This window comes from Sinocyclocheilus grahami, unplaced genomic scaffold (genome assembly GCF_001515645.1).
Source record: "Sinocyclocheilus grahami isolate Dianchi unplaced genomic scaffold, SAMN03320097.WGS_v1.1 scaffold374.1, whole genome shotgun sequence".
Classification (NCBI taxonomy): Eukaryota; Metazoa; Chordata; class Actinopteri; order Cypriniformes; family Cyprinidae; genus Sinocyclocheilus; species Sinocyclocheilus grahami.
Window position 1 is genome coordinate 817,770 of NW_015505553.1, and position 7,358 is coordinate 825,127.

The following is a 7,358-nucleotide window of genomic DNA, read 5'->3' on the forward strand; positions in this document are numbered from 1 at the left end:
ATGAAATAATTCTTGTACGTTTTCCTGTCTGTGATTGAGAATTTTTTATTCTTGTCCAATCTTCTTCATCCTCTGCTGTACACATGCCTGGTGGAACAATCACTGCAGCTATTGATTTTCATTGGGAGATAGATTTGTCAAATTTTATTTATATTAAACCTAACAACAATAATGTTTGTGGCAAGGTTCTTGGTTTATATTAAACAATAAATACATTGAAGTCAAAAAATACAGTAGATGTGGAATTGTGTGTGAATTGTTTTCTGTGTTTGTGGAAAGGTTGTAGTATTAAAGTTTTCTCAGGTTTCAAATAACAAAACAAATACAAATATGTATAAAAAAGAGACAAATGCATTGTGCTCATGTGGGCAGCACAATATTTTTCCATTTCTCTGAACTCTTTAATGTGTTTCAAATAATAAAACAATTACTACATTGAAGAAAAAAAAAAATACAACAACCAACCAAACAAACAAGTTCAAATCTTGCTTGCAACGTTTTCTAATTTTCTTTTAATTGTTTCCTGTATTTGTGGCAAGTTTGTATCTTGTGTTTCAACTGATAAAATAAATACACTGAAGATACAACAACCAACCAAACAAACAAACAAACAAAATCATGGTGCTCAAGTGGGCAGTGCAAGTTCAAATCTTGCTTGCAACGTTTTCTAATTTTCTTTTAATTGTTTCCTGTATTTGTGGCAAGTTTGTATCTTGTGTTTCAACTGATAAAATAAATACACTGAAGACAAAAAATATGAAGACAATAAAGGGTGCTCATGTGGTCAGTGTGAGTTTGAATCTGGGTTACAAAATTTTCCCATTTTCTCAGCATTGTTTCCAGTGTTTTGCTGCATTAAAGTTTCTCCGGTGTCAAATGATGAAACAGTAAATACACTGAAGACAAAAAGTGAAAGTGACCACTCTTTTCTTTCTGTATTTGTTGCATGGTTGCATCACATTTTCTCAGGTTTAAAATGATAAGACAATAAATACATTAAGGACAAAAATATGCAGATTGCAGACACAATAAATAAATAAATAAAAAAGACAAAAACATGGTGCTCATGTTGGCAGTGCATGTTTGAATCTGGCTTGCAAAATTTTCCCATTTTGTCTGCATTGTTTCCTGTCATCTGTGTACTAACCCAACAGACTATCAAATCCACATATGTTAAGGTCAAACATAAGCATTCAACCACGTGACTATAGCCTCCATTCATACATGAGGCTTTGTTACTAAATTTAGAATTAATACATGATACTGTTGCAGTCAATCAGGATTATTCCTCCTCCTGAAAGGATGTTCTCTGTTTCTCTATACACTCCCCTGTGTATTTAACCACTTAGTATTTAATAATGGGAACAGAGGCTGATGCTTGCATTATAGCACGTGTGACCAAATGTAATGTTTCGGTTATAAAGGGAGTGTCAATCTTGCAGTCATTAATGTCATTAAAGCTACTCTTTGATATCTGCCTTGTGCAGAAAGCGAACATCTGGCTGACAAAGAAACCAGTGCAGTGCATAAAACACACACGTACACTCAGACTGAACTCCATCATATGTCAGCGTGTATTGTACTTCCTCCCAGTCTATTTTTAGAAGCCAGTAATCCAGTACACATTAGTCTAAATCTCATGCCATGCTCTGTGCTGCACAAGGACGCACCACAGTCTGATTTGTGTTTTCACTGACCCTTTGTATTAGTTTTTATGCATTAAACCTGCTTTAACCGTGGCCTGAGCTGTACATCTGTTCAATCCTGAGTGCAGGTTAAATTCCAGTAAAGGATGTGGATATGTGGATACCACCCTAATCTGTTAAAAATGTGTAGTGGCTTAAATAACATTCCTGGAGTGCATTATGGGTGCATTAGTGTATGCATTTGTACGTCAGAGATCACACATGTGTCAGTGTCTGACAGTGAGGAAGAGCCAGTGCACAGTTCAGACACCTTTGCATTGTTGATCACCTGACCGGACAGAGGTATCGGCTAGCAGCAAGTCAGCAGGATGGAGGGCGCGTGTGTGTGTGTGTGTGTTTAGGCCAGGACTAGGAGTTGTGTTTATCGGATGCCTCTGTAATCCTGCATGTGTGCCTTTTTTCACCTTCAGAACTGTTGCTATTATTAAGCTTTTTATGTCCTGCCACACTCAATTAATACTACAACTGTACCTAACAGAAATGTCTAAATCGCTTCCAAAATTAATAAACTGTGAATAAGTTGAATTGCGAAGAGTTTAAGCCATCATGTACAGATGAGGTTAATGAATCATAATAAAAGTCCTTTAGAAGTCCAAAAGGTACAAATATAAAATGGCCAGATTAATTCTAAGGGTCAGTGAGAGCATGGAAATGTGAAACAAAATAGTCCCTTTTTAGTACAATCAATCATTAAATAAAGAATTAAATAATTAAAATGGAGAAAGAAAATCCTTTGAGTGCATCTTAAACACTGGGACTAAAAAGCTCATGTTCATGTGGAGCAAAGCGGAGCTGCTTTTCAAACTCAACTCTATTCAGCAGCGATATCCATGGCAACCAGCTGCAATCTGCAGCATTGATCTACATGATGAAAAAGAATTCCTGCCCGGAGCAGATGCTTTCAGAGATGAGTCCTGCTAAGAATCTATCTATCTATCTATCTATCTGTCTATCTATGTTTTGTAACAAAGCAATTGTAACAAAACAATTAAGCACACTTCTTTTCACACGAGTTCTGTCTGAAATGTATATTGTTGCATTATGTGCCATTTTCAAAATAGTGGGCACTAGGCAGTATACAGTATACTGCACAGTATGCAGTTAGCTAATTATTTCATCCCAAACATAGCCACAGACTCATTTCCCTGCTACACTTTGTTTTTTTCTGGCAGAGCATTCTGGGTAGTTGAGTTCATGTGAGGCTACATTACGTGGTGCTTGTTGGCCTCCTTCACCTGACAACAATGCAGAGAGGGAAGAGGCCACAAATCTCATAATCCACCATGACTGAACCTGGGATGATTAAAAAAACCAAGCCCGAATGATGCACTCTGCTTTAAATATACAGTCACAACCCAAATACTACTAATGGGCTCACCAGAGAGACAAAAAACAAACAAACATATAAAATAAATAATAAATTGGATCAAACATTTTTCCAAAGCTAGATATGTTGAGCGTGGATAGAGAAGGACAGACCCAAGCAGCTTTGTCTCTTCAGTTATTCTCATATGCTGTGACATATGAAAAATATAATGACTGGCAAGTTAACATGATTATAATAAGATGCATAGTAAGAATTCTGTGTATGTGGATTCCAACACACACACACACACACACACACATATATATATATATATATATATATATAGCACATGTATATAGGTCAATGACAAATAAGGATTTCCAATAGGGAAAAAATGGAAAATATTTTTAAAATCAGTTTTATGCCACTTGTTTTCAGTTTTAATTTAATGACTATAAAAATGTAATGAAAGTAGAAGCAGAAAGTATGCATAATCATATAGAAGGTTAAAGGAAATGTTTAAATGCTGTCATTGCCACATTCAACTTGTGTTTATACGGTGTTTCCAGTCGCTCTGCTGGTTTTGTTACGGGTTTTATCGGTTTGGCTTTTAGTTTTCGAGATACATTTTTATCTCGCAATTGTGACTTTATATCTTGCAATTCTGACTTTATATCTCGCAATTCTGACTTTATAATTCACAATTATGAGTTCGTAACATGCAATTACGAGAAAAAAAGTCTGAATTGTGAGATAAAAAGTCACAATCACCTTTTTAATTTTTTATTCAGTGGCGGAAACGGGCTTCCATAGTTTTCAACATCGGTAATAATAAGGAATTTAATTATTTATTATTATTATTATTATTCAAGTTTCTTGAGCAGCAAATCAGCATATTATAATGATTTCTGAAGGATCATGTGAAACTGAAGTCTTATAATGATATTTAAGACTTATATAAGACTTATATAGACTTATATAAAAAAATATGATGCTGAACATTCAGTTTTGCCATCACAGGAATAAATTACATTTTAAAATATAATCAAATAGAAAACGTAGTTATTTAAAATTTCACAATATTACTGTTTTTACTGTATTTTTGATCAAATAGATGCAGCTTTGGTAAGCATAAAAGAGTTATCTTTATTATAATGAGGATGGTTAATTTTTACTTTTTACTTTAAATCTCCCCAAAAATAAGCTATGATAGCATTCACTATTTTGGGAGCTTTGTCTATAGTCTCTGCAACCAGAGTGCCTGTGACACCTTATCTGTCATGTCAGGTGATATTTTTGAATTAGTGGCTCTGCACTCCTCGTTCTTGAGGCTTAAAGACATATGTGGTGATAAGTCTTTCTGCCCTTGAGAGTTATGCTTACAAAGAATGCCTGGCATGTGCCGCTCTGTGGAACCGAAATCAGCTTAACGCTGAATAACAGACCTTTGCATTAATATTTGCTTCTCTGATCCTAGAGAGAGAGCGGGCGAGAGACAGACAGACAGACAGACAGACAGACAGATAGAGAGTGCTTTGGGGATCGCAATGATCATAAGGTGAAGTGTGTCATTTTTGGACTTTAAATCATGTGTGACATATTTGGAACACAGTGTTTAAAGTGTTTGCACGTATCGTCTAAACTGATGACTTTTGGTCGCTCATAGACATATTACGGCTTCCCTAGCAAAATATTTTCTAGTAAGCCAATCCATGTTAGACATCCATAATCTAAATTCCAGTGCTTTATTTGAGTCCTGGACGTTATCTGTGTGACCTTTTAACAGAAACAGAAATCAGGGCAAAACTCCAAAGCTCAAACCCCACAACAGAATAAAAACATCCAAGCCTCTGAGGGACTGAATGGATTCTCCCCCAGCAACCGGTGACAGGGTTATCTCCCTCCCAGTGCATGCTGGGTAACAGTTTTGGGCACATTCAGGTGTCAGCAGATCTCTGTTGTTGGACGTCAGAGCCGATATTTCATGGATTGACAGCACATCCCTTCACGCAGCAACCTCCGAAGGCCGACGTCAGCTGGACATGACGAGATGTGTCACACCGCATGACCAGCGCAGTCTAGAGATGGGGACAAAGCCTGCATCATAATGTTTGAGGGCACGCATACATGATAAACCCTGTGGTCAGGCTGCGAGTCTACAGTGTGATGGTTTGATTGATGTGTCAGTCAAAGCTGAGCTTGATAAGACAGTGTTTCAGCTCAGATATCCTGTGGTTGGCAATACATTTTCCATGGGGAAGGGTTATTGGCTGCTGGTTGTTAAGGCTTTGGGCTGGTAGTTCAAATGGAGCAACTTCAGTCTGTTAGGCATGCTGACTGCAGAGTTACTAAGACAAGGCCGTCATCGCCATACCCTTGAGCGGGGCACTTAAACTGAGGTTGCTCCAGGAGAACCGCTCTTGCATAGTGAACTGTAAATGGCTTTGGATGAAAAGCTTCTGCTAAATGACAAATAATGTCTTCTTGAGAGCCAATGTGAAACCATTTTTGTCCACCCTTTTAAAATTCAGTTCATTTATTGGTCAATGATAAGTGTGTCCACAATAAAGAAAAGCATTTTGTGGATCATTTTTTTAAAACTCGTGTATAATTTTTTAGAAATGTACCTTTTGTATTCATCTTGGTTTCATAGTAGCCTATATATTATTGAAAATTGTTATCATTTTACTTTTTTACCATTGAAGAATTGGATTCATTCATACATACGCTACATCCATATTCCACTGAGGACGGATAATAATGTCTCTGGCCGTTTAGGTTTAGGAACATGTAACAGCATTACTGGCGGGTCCTTGTCACCCTGATGTCTCTGTTGGGTATCAGTCAGACAGGTGGGGGAAGGGAGGGTGTGTTTAATGTATGTGGCTGCTGATGGATCATCCTTGTGTCACTGCATTAGTCTTCTGGCATCGCCTCTTCCAGCGGTTCCCCATGAAAAACCAGCACTTGCCTTCTCCTCTCACAGAATGAGATGATCGACATGACCACACACACACGCACACGCACGCACACGCACACGCACACGCACACGCACACGCACACTCACACACTCACACACACTCACACACTCACACACACACACACACACACACACACACACACACACACACTCACACGCACACACATCATTTGAAAAGCATCAAACTGTACCTAACTGAATTTTGAATTTTCTACTATTGCTTGATATGAAAAATCATAATTTTAATAAAGAACACACTCACACACACTCACACACACTCACACACTCACACACTCACACACACACACACACACACACACACACACACACACACACTCACACGCACACACATCATTTGAAAAGCATCAAACTGTACCTAACTGAATTTTGAATTTTCTACTATTGCTTGATATGAAAAATCATAATTTTAATAAAGAGGATTCTCACCATTAATTTGCTCTGTTGTTACTCTGTGTCTCTCATTTCTGAAAATGAATTTGATCTTGAGATGCATGCTGATAATATGAAGCTGCCTCCAACGCTCCTGTTTAGAGTGAGCTGTCACATAGATACTCAACACAAGTTACTGTGCCTCCGTAAATCCAGTCTTGTGTGCTGGTCAGGTGCTATTATCTTATTGATTACTTATTTTCATTAGTGCTAGGTCGTGGAGGGAACCAAGAAATCACTAAATCCTTGCATAAGAGGTTGTAATTCAAGCGACTGGCAGCTCTCCGCACCCTCTGAAAGCCAGCTGTTACCTGAAGTCTGCACAAGAGAGCAACTGGGAAATTTGGTCAGTTCACTTTTTTATGTCTTCCTCCGAGATAAGGAATGGTTCGAGCTGCCATCACTCCACGTTTCTTGCCTGAGCACAAAAACTAATGTGAGAACGGTTGAAAAATATATCACCTCATTCAATCTCACCTTGGATTAGAAATGTAGTCCAATAAAACGTGATCTACTGTGGCTTCTTTAACCTCAGCCATCAATCAGATCATATGTTCAGCAGTTTCATTTGCTCCATTTTAGGTGTTTAAAACAGCATTTAGTATACAATTGGCAAAATGTGACATCAATCAAAATACGTTACATAAATTATGTAATTATATTTTTATAAGCAATATAATATTTTTAAATGAAATGTTTTTTTTGTTTTGTTTTTAATTAAATATATTGTGTCATCATAAAGTGTTAAAATAAATACATTCATAATAGTTATGTATTATGTCTTTTTTATATTTGTTAAATATGTGTATATATGCTTGGCGCTTGGACTACTTTTGTGTTTGACAACTATGCTCACATCTTGTGAGTTACACTTAAAAAATAAAATAAAATAAAAGATAATATATATATATATATA